The sequence below is a fragment of the Macrobrachium nipponense genome, chromosome 5 (assembly GCF_015104395.2).
Source record: "Macrobrachium nipponense isolate FS-2020 chromosome 5, ASM1510439v2, whole genome shotgun sequence".
Lineage (NCBI taxonomy): Eukaryota > Metazoa > Arthropoda > Malacostraca > Decapoda > Palaemonidae > Macrobrachium > Macrobrachium nipponense.
The window spans coordinates 138,604,003-138,625,233 of record NC_061107.1 but is presented as its reverse complement, the minus strand read 5'-3'; the positions used below and the strand labels follow the sequence as shown (position 1 = coordinate 138,625,233).

The following is a 21,231-nucleotide window of genomic DNA, read 5'->3' as shown; positions in this document are numbered from 1 at the left end:
AAATATTCTTCAAGGGCCCTAAAGCAAAGATCTAAAGAGTTCCCCTCCGTAAGGGGGTTGCAACCCCCTTTTATGGGTGGGAAAATCCCCCTTCGGAGGGTAGATTTCCGTATATTTACCTATTTTTCTCCAAAACGGTGCACCGGACGGATAAAGGATATAAGGACAAGAAAAACAAAGAATTACATTCTTCAAAAGTTCATTTATATTTTTTTTTTCCTCTAAATATTACAATTTCGACGCAAATGAGCCTGAAAGTAGAGGAGGCGTTTTCGCCGAATTGTAGAAATATGCAATTTGCCCCTTACATCCCGTCCAACTACTCTGAAATCAGTCATTTCTTCTAAAAATACTGTATAGGCGACATTGGAGAATGAAGATTCCTCTTTCATTTGGTGGCTTTGTTTTCCCCAAATATTAAATCAATGACGCAAACGAAACAAACATCTATGAAATTTTAAATTCATATAAATGCGTATCTATTTATTTCACATCATAAGGTTTACAAGGAAAAGCTTATGAATAAAATCTTACTTTGCACATTTTTATTTCTTAATTGGCGATAATATTTTTTTCGGAGATGAATGGAATAATCATCATCAGAAGGGAATGAGTCCGAAATTGACCATGGCGTCAAGAGATGAATTGTGATTTTGCTGTTTGTCACTGACATCAATAGCAACTTCTTGAAGAATGAGTATTGCTAGTGCACAGTATGTCAGCATAAGAGTTCTAATAGCCCGAGTATATGCTTCCCTGACAGCATGTGGGCCACTGCTGAAGAACCATACACAGTTGACCATAGTTCTGAAATCCCGCTGCCCTTCATTGGTATGTATCTAGTGGACCCGAGATAGGATATAAGGATATGAAGTTCTCCCAGCCTTACAATTACATTACTAAGCTCACCCTCTGGACTTGAAAACACTACCCATGGCTTTGATGTAGAGTGGTTGGTCAAAAGTGACAGCACGTACTTGCTTCGATTTTATTTTCTCGGCAGCATAGCCTAAAGCACTTAGCTTAGCATTGTGTTATACTCAGTTGGCGGCAGTGTAATGAAAAGCAGTACAAGAATTTTTGACTTATCAGAAGAATGAGTCTGTGTTGTAGCCTCCATGAAATGCTATGAAGGAAAGGGCCGGGTTTGGAGAAATTTTCCGTACAGCCATAAAACATCTTTTGTTGCTGGAGGTGAAACACACTGTACAGACTCACTGTTAGACAATTTTCAGTTTTAGGGCATTCTAACCTTCTTTTTGTTTTCTTCCATACTCTTTTATCTGGATTTGCCCAGCTGCTGCGATCTCGTTTGAGGATGGAATGCTCTGAAATTTATAGATTTCTTGAGTTTGCACAGTTCTTGATGGAGTTACGCACTTTATTCCGCCCATTGAATGAAAAGTTCCTTTGCCAGTTAAGGTTTTAATATTAAAGTCAGCATTATCCAAAACATATTGACAACTCAAAAAGTGCGACATCATTACATGCCGAACATAATCCCAAGTGTGATACTGTGTTGATGGTTTTAGAGCCAAGTTTCCGAATTCAATGCACAGCCAAACCAGACAAACATTATCTTGGACGCGTTGCGGCAATTATGACATGGGCAGTTGCTTTACATTTCTATGTTAGTTTTTCCTTTTCAATATTTTTATTCTTTTGAATGACAAAGTCCATAACATCTGCATTATCTGCAGTGTTGTAAGGACTTGTTCTTATGTGCTCGCGAACTGTTGTTGCTGCAGTTTTTACAATTCTTAATCTTTCATCTTCACTTTTTTCTCTTTCAGTATACCAAAGCCACGGAAACAAACTGCTTTTGGTCTTTTCTTCATTTGAAAAAACATTACTTGGCCTCCATATGCGTACATTAACTTAGTTTTCAATGTATTCTTTGTTACTGCTGAACCTTCTGGCATATTTTCTTCAAGATTTCGCCATAAATCATGTAAAGTGAAATGAAATTCCTCCGAATCATCAATGTACAGTTTTTCAAAAGTTGTGTCATTGTAGTATTCATCCTTTGGACGGACGCCCTCTTTGTGTAGCACACTTCATGATCACGCGCTTCCTCAGCAACACAACATATGACACGGTTAACTCTTTTGAATTTGTTCTCACCCCACTTCTTTTCTTTGTTTAGCAAAGTGTGAAATTCTCTTTTTTAAATGCAGAACTTTAGCTTCCTAAATTGTTTTCCGTTTGCGCACTTTCCTTTTCTTTTCTGAAGCAATATCACAGACATCACCACAGAACGAGCAGTTACTTTTGAAATTAAATTAATCCTCTGATCTCAAGGACAGCTGCGTTTCCCGTGAATTTTCACTTTTCTTTCTTGCATGTCTGGCTATAGTCTTGTTTTATATAGTCACGCCTACGTATCTTGTGCAGCGTCAATAGTCAACATTCTGTATCATTTCTAAATTACCGTCTCTTCGGATTTCACTAACACGTCTCAAATTATGGATGCTTTGTTACACTTTCACAATTTCACATTCACTAAATGTCTTGTTACAGCAAAAACATTCCATCTCTTGACGCCATCGTCAATTTTGGACTCATTCCCTTCTGATGATCATTCCATTCATCCGAAAAAATATATAATCGCCTATTAAGAAATAAAAATATGCAAAGTAAGATTTTATTCATAATCTTTTCCTTGTAAACCTTATGATAAGAAATAAATAGATACGCATTTATATGAATTTAAGATTTCTTGGTTGTTTGTTTCGTTTGCATCATTGATTTAATGTTTAGAGGAAAACAAAGCCACAAATGAAAGAGGAATCTTCATTCTTCAATGTCGTCTATACAGTATTTTTACACGAAATGACTGATTTTAGAGTCATTGGACGGGCTTATTTGCATCGAAACTATAATAGTTATAGAAAAATATAAAAGCAGAGAGATGAACTCTCCAAGAATTAATTCTTTATTTTTCATGTCAATTGACCTTTTATCCGCACGGCGCACTATTTTGGAGAAAAATCTGTAAATATGAGAAAAGCTACCCTCCGAAAGGGGGTTGCACCCCCCTACGGAGGGGAACTCTTTAGATATTTGTTTTGTGACCCCTGAGGATCATTTCTGCCAAATATAAAAGCTTACTATTCATTTTTCCCCCTAAAAATGCTAATTTGCTTGGGCTATTTGTTTGGTTTTTTATGTACAGCCCTCCACAGGGATGATTATCTCTCTGGCGGGCTCTTGTACCTGTTCAAAATAAGTCGATTCTTATATTTTATAGAAGTCTTTTAGTGTATTCTCGAGTGTCGTAGCTCCTGCAGATAGGAGTCTCTAGTCCTCTTTTAAATTTGCTTTCTTCTTGTATGATCTCCACTTCAGGCGGTATTTTGTTCTATAGTACAAATGCTCTCTGGCCTAACTTGCAGTTTGTTCTAGGTTCAAATAGCCTACATGCTTCACTTGCGTGTCTGATTGCAATATTCATTACAGGTCTAAAGAAGCTTATGCAGTTTCTCAGCCCTGTTGGTTCGCCATATTTTAGTGCTTTAAAGACTGTAAGAAATATTTTGTTATTCTATTCTTGCTTTTACTAGGAGCCAGTGTAGCTCAGTTAGTTCTGGGGTTATTTGTTCGATGGAACATAGTCCTTTCATTCATGTGGCGGCCCTATTTTGTAACCTTTGCAGTTTTCTTAGAAGGTAGTTGGGGAGAGCGTAGAATATGAAGTGCCAGTAGTCAACCCTCGAAAGTATTTGGTGCAAATTGCTGTTTTGAGAGTATCTTCGTTTAGGTATTTTCTAATAAATGCCATGTTTCTAATGTGATAGTCACAGGTTTTTACAATATGCAATAAATGGTTCTTCACTGACAATTTATTATCAATAAACACTCCCAAGTTCTCACTGTTGCTACAATATGTATTGTTGATGCGCTAATAGTTATTCTTTTGAAGTGTTCATATTTTCGTAGTGCATTGTCAGATCCAAATAACGTACACTCAGTTTTGTCTGCATTAAGTTTCAATTTCTTCGCCGACTTCCATTTTTTTATATCTTTCATTATTGCATCAGTTAGACTCATGGCGTCTCTAACGTTTCTACAGGAAAATAGAAATGAATGTCATCAGCATACAGTTGATACGTAACCTTGTGCTTACTTAGAATTCTAGATAGTTCAGTTGTGTAAATGCCAAACAGCATTGGACCCAGAACGCTGCCTTGGGGCACTCCTTTTGGTAGGTCTTTCATTTCTGATTTCACATTTGATATAACCATTGTAACCTTCCTGTTTTCTGAGTAGCTTTTATACCATTTGTGTACATCTTCGATGCCTACTGCTCTCAGGTCTTCAAGCAGTAGATTGTGGTCAACTGTGTCGAATGCTGCACTTAGGTTGTGCATAGCCAGGATGCCACATTTTCCTTTTGCTATAATTTTTACCATATTCATTTATAAATGCACACAATGTGGACTCTGTTGACTGATCATCAGGTATAATATTCAGCTATTTCAAGTGTCTCCACGTTTGTTCGTAAACTACCATTTCTATAAGTTTCGTAAGTACGGTAGATTCGATATTGGTCTACTGAAGCTTAAATTTTCTTTGTCGCCTTTTCCTGTATAGGCCGGCTATATACAAGCTAGCTTTCCGTTCTCTGGGAAGGATGCCTGTGCTCAGCTCATTATTACATTATCAAAATATAGCTCCCGCAACTGATCCAAGTTTTTTGCCTCTTTTAAATCACTTATGGGAAACGGGTAATTTTACGTACAGTAGGTGTTTTTTTTTTTTCTCATTTTTTTTTTTTTGAAAAAGTCACTGAAATTCAGCTATGTAAATTTACTGAATTTGCTGTTTCTTATTGTGATCACCGGGAGATCTGGATGGTCCTCCTTATCTAAACTATGACAGATTCTTTCAATTTTTTCTTCAAAGTAGTTCACGAAGTTATCGGCCATGTTTTTGTAGTCACTAGATACATCGGGTAGGACTTCTTCTTCCTTGCTAAGTTGTCATGGATTTTTCTGGGAATTTTCTCTTCACTGAACTTTTTGTTGTAATATATTTTCCTGGTTTGCATAATCAAGTCGTTGTTGTACTGATTTCTGGCTGTCTTGTGGTGGCAAATTTTCACTACTTGATTCTTTCAATCTTTTCCATTTTTCTTTTTTCTTTTAGCTTCACGTCTAACCATTTGGCATTTTCTTTAGCTATTATTTGCCTTGGCACTTCTGGACATTTATCATTTTAGTTTGACGCCAATGTACTTTTGCTATAGACTGTAAAACAGATTGGACATACTTGGTCGCATGTCAAGGTATTCCTCAAATTACACCTGCACTCTTGGCGTTATTCTCTTATTTTCGTTATGGCTCTCAACAGTAAATTTATCAGCTTTAAAGTTGGTTTTGTTTCTGTAGACGATAGTTTTTTCAGCGCCGTAAAGCCATTCCAGATATTTATACTAAATGTAACTAGCTTATGTGTTGGAGATATCACGCATTCAGGCTCAGCTTATATGGCGCTCACAATCTTGTTTTTATTTTGTATCAGTAGGTCAATTGCGTGGTTCAGTAATGATGTCGGTTTTCTCATAACATTTACGAGGGCATGGCTTTCAAGTAACACTATAAATTCTTTTACATATTTGTCATCGTTATCATCTATATAGATGTAGGTTGAAGTCACCACAAATCAGTATATTTTTGTTATCAGCTAACGAATCGAGGTCACTGAATTCGTCTTGGAACGATTCTCTTACTTGTGCATGGTGGTTTATAAACTGTTATGATTTGTATGCGTTTGTTTACTTGCGTAATTTTGGTGTTAATGTATTCAAATTTACTGAAGACATTTTGGTTGGTTACAGATACTTATTCTACTTTTTTTGACAAAGATTCCCATTCCATCACCGTTTTTGTTTCCTCTCGGTAAATGGTCAAAGTTGTGAGACCCTGGCGTCATTTCGTTCATTGGAGAATAATCACTTACTTTATTACTAAGCCAAGTCTCCGTTCTCATGTATATATATCTAGATTGTGGTCATTTATACGATTTCTAATCTTTCCAGATGTATTAGTAACACTAAGTTTTTTTACTTTAGATATTCTTGGTGATCGCTAATGTTCATAATCACTGCTTCCACTGCTGGACCATAAATCTCACTCATCTCCAGCCTCTCTTCTCATAGATCTCATCCATGTAGATCTGACATTCCAACACTAAATAGCACTCTTCTCCCTGGGATTCTGCGCAGGACGTCTACAACCCACCCAATCTCCCTTTCATCCATTGCTCATCAACATATGGGACTTCAGAATTCCCATTATGGTATCATTTTTAACTTTTTTGCCATCTGACTTGTAATACAGTATTCTTCATGAAGCTTTATTCTTCAACTTACAAAATCCTTTAGTTAGTTTTCTTGGCATATCATTATTCATGCCCATATTATACCAATAAAAGTTGCACTAGATATTGAAAACCCATCCCTCCCTTTTGACATGTATTTTCCTTTTTTTTTCACATGGATATTTCATTGATAATTTTTTTTAACTACCCTGACACTAAATGCTGCTTCATAAGTACGTAGTATGTGGTTAGTACCCCCATATCCCAACAGTAATTCTTTTCCAGTACATATGTAGACTGATATACAATCATTGATTGCTTGTTTTCTATAACAGCAAATGTTTTTCTACTTGAAACTACAAAAGCCTTCAAAGAATGCAATGTTAGGAATAATCCACTAATTAATATAAACTGTACTACTTACTAGTTAAACTGGTGAATGTTGTACCACGATCAATACTGAAAACTCATTTTCCAGTATTTTCAGTCTTGCAATGTTCACCAAAGTGATCTAGGAGGTAACATATATATATCTCTTGCATTTTCAAAATTTGCAAGTCAAGTATCATCATTTTTCTTTAAGAAGTGATTAAGATAATCATTTAAAAGTGATTAAGATTATTAACGGTTAGTATCTCTATAACAGGTATCATTACTGTAAACAGTTCGACCAAACAAGGCGTTAAAATATTCAACTTATATGGCTGGGTCAGTTTTAATTTTATCCAGTAACTTGCAGTTTTTCAAGTTCCATTAGAAAAATTGAAAATCATGAAGATTCTGACAGAATTCCCCTAAATGATTTATTTGCAAAATTTGACATTCACAGTTGACTGAAGCTTGGACATTCGGTAAATGTACAATTGATAGTTGTGACCTGAATTCTTTCTACAAGAATGGGGGTCATGTGGACTCTATCACATACCCATGGGTCAAATGAGTTTAGCCAATTCAAAGATTAGAACAAAAAATTATTTACTGTAAGTATGACCTTTTTTGGTACATACTATAAACATCATTCTTCAACCTCGAGTTTGATCTGCTTAAATTTATCAGATTGATTATTCCTTAGTCTACCACTTAAAAAAGGTGGTAGGTTTTAGAAATGTTAAATAATCACTGATTAGTTTGATCTGGTCACACGTTAGTAATTGCACAAATTTAATTCCATCTTTACTAATAATTGTAATTTTCTAGTCTGTCCCAGTTCATTTCTTACAACTATGGGCAACCAAAATTCCAAATACTTAATGACCTTTAAAACTCAAAACTTTTTAAAATGTAAGGACTGTTAAAATCTTGATATGTCTCAGTATAATAGACAGTGAGCTATGCACTTGCCCAGCCTTTTGACCAGTATGCAGTTGAAATCCTGGCTCATGAATGGTCTTCATGTAACAGCTGAATCTTCATGAAAGCCAGTAGAAGAAAAATGACAAATTAAATTATATTAATGTACAAAAATAGCATGAAAGCCTCAAAAGATTGTCTAACTAAAGTGGAGAACTAAAGTGGAGCATAAAATTTTTAAAGCATAATGGCAGTTAATAGGATAATAATACAGAAATGATACATAACAAGTTTTACTATAATGTTTAAGACCAAATTCTGGCTTTCACAATACAATCCCAAAACTAACACAAGATTTTTTTATTCTTTTACCTTTTAAATAACAACACATACTGTAATACAGTAAACAAGGCAGCAAAACCATGAAAAGACATCCCTAATGAGCACACCATTTCCAGCCTTAGCACTGCTGAAATTCCCTGACCAATGAAATAATAAAAAACAAAAACAAAAAGGGAAAGGATCCATATAAGTTAACAATTCTCATACAGGAAATAGTAAAAATATGAGTAGCAGTGAATATCCAATGTAATGAAGAAGAACAAGCACATGTTGACAAAAAAAGGGAGGACAAAGTAAGAGAGAGAAACTGAAGAACAATTTATAATAGAAAAAATACAATAATATAATGGAGTGCCTTCTCTTAATTCATTCCTGTTGTTTTGCTCCTTTCACCTTTTTTAATGTGACTTAACACAAATGGTGGCCATATTAGCACAAGTGGATTGTATAATAATGCCAGAACCTAACTTAACTATGGCAATTATTGTGAAGTGGTACAAAACAAAGGGTCACACCTTCAAACATTTTTGTAATACCACTGTAATATTATGCCACCAAGAAATAGGACGTGCAAGTTCCTTGAAAACAAATGCTGATAAATTGAATATTAAATGGCACGGTTTATCTAGAGGATGGACTGTCGGGAGGAACATGTCACAATCTATCCACTCATTCAGCTTAAAATACATCATTGTATTGTATATCTCTCTCAAATAAGCATCATTAGACTAATCATACTGCATTATGTCATTTCGTACACCAAAGGTATTGTACCGCAGAGTTGGAACTACACTACTTTAGATGGTATTTCAATCCCTTTCAGTTTCAAAGCTGTATGTCATACATAATTTTTCACACAATCCGTGCTCAAATGTCATGAACTCACTCTTTCACCATTTCCAAGACCTATGATATACTAATGGCTTTAAAAATACCATACACTGTACTAACATAATGTGCATGAAGTATAATACACATTAACTATTGGACAGGGGACTATATCTGCAATATATACTTCATATCAAGGCACTATATGTGATATAAAAAGCTATCATAATGCACTGCATTATGTAATAATGCTCTTGGTTAACTTAGGATATTATTATACTTTCACCTCAATACTAATCAAACCTTCATGCCTACTGATAAAGCTAACAAGCTAACAACTAAATCCAGTAAACAGTGTAAATCCCACTACTATAATTACCAGCATTTACAAAAATATTTAATTGTATGACCCTTTGAATAACAAGAATAATGAATTTTACCCATTATATGCTAAAACATTTAGTGACAATACTGAAACATAACTGGTGGCACAAATAGAGAAATAAGGAGTATCAAATTATTCGAATGGAGAGTTTATGTACGTACTTCAAAATCTACCTAACATTTTAACACATCAAATTCACTTCAACCAAATAAAAAAGAAATTATTAGCACCATCAACTATATGCTTCCTTTCTATAAACAATTCAGGGTAAACACCATAATGCCACTATTTCAGTGTGCACCCACCACTAAAATAGGTGACAACTTTTAACTTTTATCAAATACAAAACCCACATAACAAATCCAAAAGAATTAACAACAAAGATCTTTATACATTATGGTAACAAAAGTAGTGTCATCAAGAGTGGAAACACTTCCTAGGGAGGCTTATTAAAAGCCACATCCCAAAAACTTACTTACAAATGACTAGAACACATAATTGGTGCTATTCCTTAGTTGTGCAGCCATAATAGGTCAATACACCAGTGCTACCATCTGTGGTGCCTTTATGATAGCAGTAAAAATATATGTGCCATAGTCTTTAAAGGGTATGTATCAGCATAATCACAACTACAATATTTTATTATACACCTCGGCAAACTACCCCACCATTTCCATTCAGGCAAAGAACCATCGCTTCCACACCTTGTGAAGTTTTTCTGAAAGCATCTAAAGACAAGTAGTTAACTTCCTTTTGTATTGATTTTAAGTGACTACTTTACTGTGATGCTATGTAATTAATCAGTATTTCAAGACAGTGCAGCAGAGAAGATAAACTCCACACAAGGTGACTCAGCTCTATTAATAAGATCCACATAAATATAAGATGTCAACCAGACTGGCACAAAACTTTTTTCAACACTAACAAATTACAATTCTTATGCATAATCCTTTGATTATTTCTGCTACTTCCCTCTTACCATCTATATTACTAAGCCAAGGTTCTAATAACCCTCTAGAACACACTAAGGATGTTCCTTGTTGAAAGTGATTGACATAGCATAATATTATTTCCACTGAGATAACATAGATTATGCTCTAGTGATATTCAAGTGCCATGTGAATGTGATTCCCAGCTTGATAAAACGTCAATTATCGATACCTAAAAAAGCATGTACTGGCTTCAGTTTGTGAGCATACTTCTACTGAAACACTTAAATAAATGTACCATAACTACCATACACATATCAGCAAAAATATTCTTTTCTTCCACTAGTAGTTTAAATTGAGGTATCAATGTTTTTTTGGGGGATAGCACGGAATGACCTGGAGCAGGGCCTTATTAAAGTCTTTTACTTCCACAAATGTATAAAAACAAAAGAAGAAAGAATTTTTGAGTCTCCCAAACTATTTTATTTAAAATGGTGTGTGAAAACAAATTCTGTCATCCATATGATTAGCACTGCACAAGATATTAGATTTCTGTCAAATGGGAAAATTGTCCTTTAAAATCAGAAAGCACATCAATACATAATTACATGTATCTGTGCTAATTTTCAACTTTTTTATTCCACATCAATACATAATTACATGTATGTGTGCTAGTTTTCAGTTTTTTATTCCACATTTCTTAGCTTTTACATCCTAAACAGTAAAACAAAAGGTACTATGAAAGCTTCAATTGCTAGCCTAAGCAGACACCTTAATGAGGAAACTTTTGTATTGTAGTTGGCTTCTTTTCATTGAAACATACATGACAGACACTGACATTAATCGCCTTATAGGTTACCAAACTACATCCAAATTCATCATCCCCATCCCCTCTGGATGTCCAAGAAACAATTGCAGTAGACAGTAGGCACTCCACCTTGACAGCTGGAATATCTCATGGTAAATATGAAAATGCTTGCAAATTTAAAACAAATTTTTGCCATACATGCTCATTCAGTGGGGTTGGATTCAGGTAAAGGCATCTAGGGGCAAGTCCCTTACTTGTCCACTGTACATCTAGTACCTATGAAATAATAAGGGTCAACACTTCTATTCACCATAAGACAAAAATGTCAGTAATGCACCAGGTAATCAGTATCTAATACATTACTCCTGTAATTTGTAACCCAAGAATGCAAAGTATTTATGTTATATGGACCAATTATTAATTTTGGACAATTGGATATTTCTAATTATGCAGCAAGGTACACTTCAGTCACAAAATTACAGAACTAAATAAAAACACTTCCAACTTCTTTACCACATTATCATTAATTTGTTTTATCAGACCACCAAATAAAAAACAAATTATGTACACATGCTTAATTATGATCATGATAAAGGGTAACCAACTTCATTGCTAATAAATCTGGAAACCTTCAATAAAAGTTCTGATATATAAACAACCTTTACACAAAATGCCTAGAAATATAAAATCACCTTCACAACAAACATGCCCATACATAAATATAAATACTCTCAGCAAACAACCTAATGTGGGTTTTTAAAAATTTGCTATCTAAAGAAGTATTTACCCATTAGTTGTATAAGCAACCTTCTTCATCAATATGCATCTAATGTCTAGGCCCGTCCCTTATGACACTTCTGATTGGCTATTGATAAGCCAATCACAGGGCTGGACACTGTCTCTCTTGAGAGTTCAAACAGGCAGGATGTATGTTCCACCTATCATGAGGGATACTTTTGAAAGACGTATCCCTCAGGAGAGGTGGAACATACATCCTACCTATGTGAACTCTCTCAAGAGACTGAGAGTTTCCAGCCCTGTGATTGTGATTGGCTTATCAACAGCCAATCAGGAATGTCATAAGGGACTGGCCTAGACATCAGATGCACGGTTGATGTGAATCTACTATAGTCCTGTAACATAAGGAAACCAATCAATTTTAAAATGATAATGCTTGATGACCATTCACAATCATCCATAAAATACCAACTTTCATCTTTATATCTACCATTGCTTTACTAGAAATACGCTTATCTTTATATCTAGCCTTGCTTTACTAGAAATATGCTTATCTTTATATCTAGCCTTGCTTTACTAGAAATATGGAGACTGGATATTAAAGTAAAATTATATGAGGATTTCAGCTCCAAGTGGGTTTACTGCAACTCACACACCAAGAATGATGTAAGATGACTTAAGTCAAAATCGATGCATTTTTTGGTGTTTGCTAATATATTTCTGGAGACAGTAGTTGTTCACAAAAATTCTATGCCTCTTAAATTAACAATTGTATTGCTCTAAGCAAACAGAAACAAACTCATCATAAGATAAACTCTTAACCTGGTACAGTGGACATTTTCTTTTGTTGACTTCTGAAATTTGATCAAATACTGACATTTGATCAAATAATACTCTAGTGGTTTCTTTCCAGTTTCTGTCTCTCCTAAAACAAGTATATTGTAAGTTGAGCAACTAGAAGGTATATCACACTTTCTACCTTTTCAAACCCAAAAAGTAAGCGAATTGAGACCAAAACTAAGTAAATAACTGTGCTTAGATATTATTTACCAGGAATTTGAACAGATACAGTATTAAATACAATGTACTATACCAGCATAAAAAAAAACCAACACATACAAACTTACGATAATATTTTATCTTTTCTATTACGTAACCAAGTTTATATAATCTGACTCCCAGGACTATCTTTTCAGATATCCAGTCTTGATCACGACAAATTTGAATCACTGATCAACAAATAATTTTCTTAAGAATGCTGTCTTCCTTTGTACTGAAAGCTAAACTTCCTAAAAACAAGCATTAGAGAGAACCATCATCTAAATCAGTCATTTAACGAGACAAAATTCAAACTGATAAGAGTTCTGTAAATCAGTAATATACACCCAATACTTACAAACAAAACTACATAATAATTCAGCCTTAGAACAACTGAAAATGTAGTTTACACAGACCATTTCGTCAATATTCTCCAGACTTAGGATAACCGAACACAATTCGTGTAACAATTAAAGACAAAAATGTTAACAGAACCCAGCTTTTGGATAAAGTTAATAAGTACAGTACAGTATTAATAATTAAAGTACAGCAGGTTGAAAACAAAAATTTGAAACAACTTCCTTTCAGAATTTTTATCCAAGACATACCATTCATTGTTGAAGATTATGACAAAATTTCTTTTACATTTACGTATTCAAAACTTGTTTTATTGTTAACCATTCTGACAAAAATCTTTTAATTTTAATCACTGTACCTGTATCCAAAACTCAGGATTCAGTCAACTGTTCTGACAAGACACACTAATGGATTTGTGTACATAACACTTTACGATTAATGTTCTGCAATCTACGCTCATTTAATGAATTCCTTAATGTGGTCATCAAATATCTATGGGTCAAACAACCTTGGTCAGTTAAATGAAGGAATTTTATTTAATAATGATTAACTTTTATTACAAGGTATTATCCAATGATATGTTTCAACACATTTTCATCATCCTCATTCCATATATGTAGTGCAGTCAACTATTTATCTATTACAACAGGATGTGGTGGTGCTTCATAAATATGAGAGATGTGGTCTTGGCAGATTTAGTTTGGGTTTCACTACTAATCTACTCGTGCATATGTAAATCAATATAATTAACGCAACTCCAGCACACAAGACATCAAGAACTGAGCAAAATATTGAAAGAGTAATTATCCTAGACTAACAAGAGAAACAAATAGAATAACCTAATGCACCCAAAATTGGTCCCTGTCTCACCTGTCTAACAGCTTTATCAAACAACTGTGCAGGATTCTCCATGATTGGCCAAGCTTCTGGGAGCAAGAGCACTAATTAAAGTCAAGTGCGATGAAAGTAGTTCATCATATAACTCATAAGGAGACTAACTACTGCAGAAGCACCAACCCCACAAAAAGAGATGCCAAATCTACAAAATTGAACCTAAAACTGTTACTAAAAATTACTTAATTAGCAATGAAGCACCATGAGGGAAATGATGATTAGGCCTGTAATTACCATTTAGTAGTTCACCAACCACTTGAGGAACATGTAAACCAGTGACATCTAAAACAAAGTATGAAAATAAATTAAGTGAATTTATTCAGAAGATATACCACATAATTAATTTGATAAAATGGTTCAAATTAATACCCCACAATGGCTTGCTGAATATGTATCTACAGTATTATACAGTACTATAACAATTTTTCATATGGCTAGAAATTTATTCCGATATTTTCAAAATGTTAGGAGGGTTTCTAACTTGCCTAATGTTATTCCTTATAAAGTAGTCAAACTGGCCTACATTAATCCTTCAACAAATTGAAAGTTCTGTTATTTTCTGTTAATTCTACAATATTCTGACCTAAGTTTCACTCACACCTTCAATTCCCATGTAAGTAAAATATAGTATATGTATTATATTAAGAAACTTTTATGTTAAAATGAATGTTTGTACTGTAATTATCTAATCAAGTAAATGTCAAATATGCATGGGTATTCTGCACTGTGATGCTGGAATTTTAGTCTTGTATCTTGTGAAAATCTACATAAACATCAGAAAACCTAAAAGGAATGTACAAAATGTTACAACAACAGTACAGCACATATCCGTAAATAAAGATATAAACATGAGGTAAGGCTATTGCTATTAAATTATTACTAAACAAACTTGTAGCAGCCAATGGCTCACAATTGTGCATATTTTTATGAACAGATCTATGTGGCACCAGACAAAATTCTGAAAGAGAATTCAAGTATGGCTCCACTACGTAAAGGCAACTGAAAATGGAGGATAGAATCCATAATCTTTATGAAATTCATAATTCAGCAGAAACTTGAAATTCTACATTTTGCATGATTTAAAAAGACTTGACTGCAAATAAAATGGTTACATCTCCAAAAAATCTGGAAAGCAAGAGCTGACTAACACTGAAAGTTGCCACAAGAATGCAATTTTTATAAAAAGAAACCTCTGAAACCATGAATATGTTCCAACATTCATCTTTTATTAAAATGTCTTACAACAATGATTGACTTTATCAAGTGAAATAGCCAGACATAGTTCTTGTAAGCTCTGTGTGCCCTGAATGTGTTAAATATTCAGGATTTACACATGACTTGAACCTTCCAAACATTAAAAAAATTACCAGTACATATGTATTTTTAATTCTTCCACATGGCTTAACTTCTAAATATTCTGGCTCCTGTACAGTAACCTATTACAGCCTTGTAAACAGTGAAAGACCTTGAACTTGATACATTTGAACACAACATCAAACACTGATAGTTTCCCTAAAGTATTCTGAACATTCAGATGTTCTGCTGAACAACAAATTACGCTATAAAGTCACATTTTATTAAAATATAACATCCAGAATTTGTGGCATTATACATCAAGATCTGTTTCTGAGAAGCAAGATACCTCCCAGGTAAATTAGAAAATTGACTCTCACAATTATCAGTATGGATTGAAAAATCGCAAAACCTGTGCCACTTCTCTATGCACCATCAGCTTAACCTTCATCAGACATAGAAGAGACGAACTTTCGATGTCGACACTAGTAAGTCATCATCAAAGAACTTTGTTTCTATCACAACATTCCCACTGCAAATGAATATTTTCTTTAAGTAATAAAAAGATCATTCTTATTACCTAATTATAATGGCATTGTGGAAAGACGAATAAAGGACCTTAATTTACTGTTTGGGTAATTAAATTAGAATGAATTCTGAAGTTTTCTAAACAAAACAAAAAATTTATTACTTGCATGAATATTTGTCAGCATCTAATAATATATCAATTTTATAGCTTAACAATCAACCATAACATGATTAAGCAGTATGGGCCCATTCTGTTGGCATCTCAAGAAAGACACTGTGACCTACTGCCACAGACCCCTAATTCATTCATTCATAAGGGCTGCTAGTATATGTTTCAGAAGCAACTGCTTTTATATTGGCTTATTTTTCCTTTAAAGGCAACACAACAGCCTCATAATCAACAATCCTCATTTACCTGTCCTTGGGCAGTACCAGGGGTGGGAGTGAGGGCAATTAGAAAGCTCCAGAGGTGTTACTTAGCAAAGCCTTTTAGGATGAGGTTGCTAGCCCCATGTTCATCCTCTGTCCAAACAAATGGCCATGGGAGCTATACATTACAACAATTGACATCAATTTGTTTCATCACAACTGATCAATCATACATAGCCTTTACCTAGCAGTACTGAATCTTCCAAGGCTCACAATCTTTTGTCTGCTGGATGGATAAAGCAATTTGTCATTCATGAGCTACCTAAATCCACAAGAAGGAACTGTCTTCCTCATTGTTGGAAAATCTGTAGAGCTGCTAGAATCTATAAAAATTTTTCTAGATTTTTCTGCTTGGGAATCTCAACAGTTATCCATTTATAAATAGGTATAACAATTTTATGATAGAACAAAATTTTATAAATACTTACCCAGTACGTAATTACTTAGCTAAGAGTGTCTACTTGATGGCAGCTTGAATTTTCGAAATTTGCTGTAGGGATTCTTTTGTTTTGTAGGTGACAAGACCTGCCCACTTTCGGGGCAAGAAAGAGGAGCATCTCTGCTAATAGCTCAATGTGTTTATGCTTTAATGTCCAAGTGCGTGGAGGAGGTGAGCTCCATTCATAATTACTGGGAAAGTATATTTAAGTAACTTACCCAGTAATTACTAAGCTGGTTCCATAATGAAGGAAGTGGGAAAATATAGACTACACTTCATTATACATTTATAAATGACAATGAAATTGAAAAAAATACTAGCATTGGGACAATGTTTGTTGTTCCTCACCTGTTGAAGGAGCTACACTTAGATACTGCCTTTGGTTGGTGCTCCTCTCAACCTGTAGTGCTTGGTGGTATAGCCTAGAAGCGCCTCTGCTGACATGGGACCTTGCAGCAGAGGAGTACATACTCCAAAGGCTGACAAGGTATTAAAAAGAGCTTTCTGACGAAGGTGATCACCGAAGGCCAACATGCACACAAAATTGCCCCCGCCCAGGGCATAGTACCACAAAACAAAATACCAAACAAATTTGTCACCTAAACATACAAAAAAATTTTGTAATCTAGAAAAATGACCACCACCCAAAATTAAGACTGGTGGGCACTCCAGGTATTTTGTACACCCAGGTTCCCCAAGAATTCAACATCATGTTTCAAGACAAGAGATGGCAAAGTTGGAAGGAACACTTCTCACCCAACACTACACCAGCTACAGACATCAATCCTAAGGTATGTACTACAATTCTCATTGCTTCCACGTCATGTAGGTAATGCATTATGAATACTGATTTGCACTTCCAATACACTGCTTTTAATATGGAGGAAAGAGATAGATTGTGCCTGAAAGCAACAGGCATAGCAATTGCCCTGACATCATGTGCTCTAACTTTTAAAACTTGTAAGTCATCCTCCGTTATCTGGGAGTGTGCTTCTAAAATTAGATCCCTTAACCCTTAGGAGCTGGGGTTAAAAAAAAAAAATCAATATGCAGCACGCCAGGCCAGGGAAACTTTGAGGTCAGCCAATTTAAGAAAAAGCACATCAGTGGAAAGAGGAATACAGTGGAACCTCGGTTTTCGTACATTTCGGTTTTCGTAGACTTTTTTTTGTCTGAAATCTTGTGTCGGTTATCATATGCTTCCTTGGTTTTTGTTCAGTAATGCTCCATCTAGAGCCCAGTGCGTGACCGGGCTCCATTTGAAGCGCCCAAACAAAGACCCATTCTGGTTTTGTTTCCCGCCTAACAAGCATCTCCGCACTTGTAGTCTGGATCACCGCACAGGTTTCTTGTGTTGTGTAATATTTTCCCATAAAACTCATTGCAAAGTAGTCATCATGGGGCCCAAGAAAGGTGCATGTGCCACCTCTTCAGTGAAAAGACCAGAAATATGATAGAATTCAAGAATGAACTTGTAGCAAAGTATGGAAGTGGAACATGTGTTGCTGATCTCACTAGGATGTCCAGTCAGTGTTGACAATCAGCTCTATCCTAGCAAAGAAAGATGAAATCAAGGCAGCTGATGTTACAAAAGGGGTCACGCCATAATCTAAACATAGATCACAACTAGTGGAAGATGTTGGTGTGGATCAACGAAAAAGAGTAACAGTTAGTGGGGGATAGTGTGTCTAAAGCGATCATTTGTGAGAAAGCGAGGAAACTGCATGCTGATTTAAGAAGAAAATGCCAACAACAAGTGCTGCTTTTGGTGATTTCAAGGCCAGCAGAGGCTGGTTTGAACAATTCAGAAAGCGTACGGGCATCCATAGTGCCAGTAAAAAACAAAGTGGGGAAGTAACCTCAGAAGTGGATTCCCCTTCCAAACAGTAACCTCTTCTCCTCCCTCTCCCCTCCTATCTGTCTTCCATAAAGGTAAGTGATGTTAAATGTTCATTATTCATTTCACTATTAATTTATATTGATTTCTCATTCTTTTCTGTATGTAAAACTGTGTTTATTCCTTGTAAAATGTATTTTTTGTTAATATTTTGGGGGGTCTGGAAGACATTAATACTATTTATAATATTCCTTATGGGAATTATTGTTTCAATTTTCATACGTTTCGGATATCATTGGAGGTTTCAGAATGGATTATGTACAAAAACTGAGGTACCACTGTACATATATGAAAATTTACATGGTCTAAGAAAAAAAAATTCTAAAAAATTTTCCTTGCCTTCCAGGAGTTGAAAATTAGTATTTACAACTCCTTGTGGGTCTTCTTTTACAAGACAATTGTAAATTTTACCAAGTTATATATGTTTTTTTTCTAATAAGTAAATTATTTTATTTTGTAAAATTATAATTACAGCTCATACCGTATCAATACATAATAGTCTACTAAAAAAAAGGGCAAAACTTGACTTGAAAGAGTAATGGTGAGAATCTAATGTTTTTCCATTGTTTCGATACCCTTAGGGTCTGGAGAGTCAGAAAATGCCGAGTGACATCTTGTCGCCATTAGGGAATTTTTTTAAACGACCAATAATAAAATAATCGTTTTTGGCGCAATTTTTTTATTGGTTCTGATTTCATGAATTGTTTTTACGAAATGTATTTTCCAGGTAGCTCATAAATATTCGGAATGTGTTTGATATGCGGTAGAAATTATAATTATGAATTCAGTAATTCATAGAACTACAGATTATAATTTTTCTTTTTCAGATTCTAAGATAATGTGAAATTTATGAAGACAGTTCTAGTATAAGGATTACTTTTAAGAACTTTAGATAAGGGTTGGTTTATCAGGCTTTTATGAATTATCAGCTGTTAAATATATTGTTAAATATATTCCTGATATAGGCAACATTTGTACACCTTTCTCTTTTATAACTTTAGTATATCAGCTAGTGAATTATCACCATTCAATTTTTCATGAGCAACAAATTTCAGAAAAAATACAATTCTTTTCCAGGATGAACCATTATATTTTTAAAGATAATCATTTTTGTAAAGGCATTTCAACTGATATTAAGGAAACATCAACAAATAGAATTATCAGATCAAGTAAAAAAAGAGATGTGATGAATTGTATCACAGCTTGGATCCAGATACAAGAGTGGAATCTCACAAAGACTGTATATCAACTTATACATCTCTGCATATTGCCCGATACTTAAAGAAACAGAGGCAATCACCCATTACCCCAACATCCCCTAAGAGAAAGAAAAGGAAAGGAACAGGGCAATTCATACTTAAAGAATATTGTACATTTTGTGTAAATGACTGTCCAATTACACCCGATCCGTGCCATCCTGAAAGGTGGGACAAGGCATCATTATTGCACATCAGAGCTATATTAAATGTTTGTAAATTATCAGTGGGGCTCTGAGGTAGAACTTAGACCCAGTGGAGCAACAACAGATCTTGCTGCAGATGGACGATACCACCGAAAATGCTATTAAGCAACCAAAATATTGTAAAACAGAGAGCTCTTCTTCAGATATGACTGAGATGGATAATACTCCTGCACTGCATGCTTCCTTAACTGAAATGAAAAAAGACTATTCACAGATATGAAATTCAGTTAATCTTCATCCAGTTTATATTGCCCATTATAGAACAACATTATAGATATTTTAGAAAACGAGTACATAGCGCTATCTGCTTATAGTTACGTTAGTATTATTATTCATAAATCATGCAAAGACAACATACCAGATAAAGATTGCTACAAAAGCCATCTCAATAATGTGGGTAATAACATGGCCCAATGCAGGAACTGTTAGTGACTATTGTAGTGCTTATTGCTCATAGTCACTGGAAAGACTTGATAAGAGTGATGTATATCACTCTTACTTCTTATCGATACAATGAAGATAGTATCAAAAAGGGTACAAGAGTGTCAAGAGCCATGTCAGGTAGTAGAAAATACAAACTTAGTAAGATCAGCCCTCTCCCTAGTCAAAGTGTAACTCACTCTCTGTCACCAAAAGCAAAATTCAGGTAATTTAGTACAGTATTCAGGGACTGACAGAGAAAGTTGTAGAAAGAAGTCACAAAAATATGCTAGTGATCTCTGGGCCTTCTCCAATCCCCACTCTTATTCAAAATGGTCAAGAGGAACCACATGAGGACCTTCACAGCACTCAAGAAGAAGCTAATGTCATAATAATTCACCAGCTGCTCAATTTAATGAAGGCTGGAGTTGATAATATCATCATAATATGTGATGAAACAGATGTTTTTGGACTTTTATTACACCATTACCACAAGCATAACCTAAATTGTACAGTAATAATGGAAGCTACTCCTGGGGACGTGGTCAAATAAACATCAAAGCTACAATTAAAAAACACCACCCCATAGTTTTAAACATTTTAGCAGAACATTCTTTATCTGGTTGTGACACAACGTCCCAATTATATAGAATAGGAAAGGCAACTGTTGTAAATGTTTTAAGGCAAGGTTACCAGATTGCTGGGCTTGGTGATACTATAAATACAAACTTGTCGTATATAATACAATAAGCAACTACATTTATATCACGCTGCTACGGCATAGTGTCAAATCAAAAGCCTTTGACACTGTCTGACATTAGGTATGCGGTATG

General features: G+C 34.8%; 1 protein-coding gene and 1 long non-coding RNA gene across 2 annotated transcripts in view; both read left to right on the top strand.

Moving 5' to 3' along the window:
* Window positions 1-15,291, top strand: part of LOC135215669 (uncharacterized) — a 183,185-nt gene extending 167,894 nt beyond the window's left edge. Inside the window, exon 3 of the long non-coding RNA XR_010314753.1 lies at window positions 13,686-15,291. This is a non-coding gene — a long non-coding RNA (uncharacterized LOC135215669). The remainder of the gene's footprint in view (window positions 1-13,685) is intronic.
* Window positions 1-21,231, top strand: part of LOC135215670 (N-alpha-acetyltransferase 35, NatC auxiliary subunit-like) — a 739,676-nt gene that overhangs the window by 255,281 nt on the left and 463,164 nt on the right. The gene's annotated exons all lie outside the window — the stretch shown is intronic.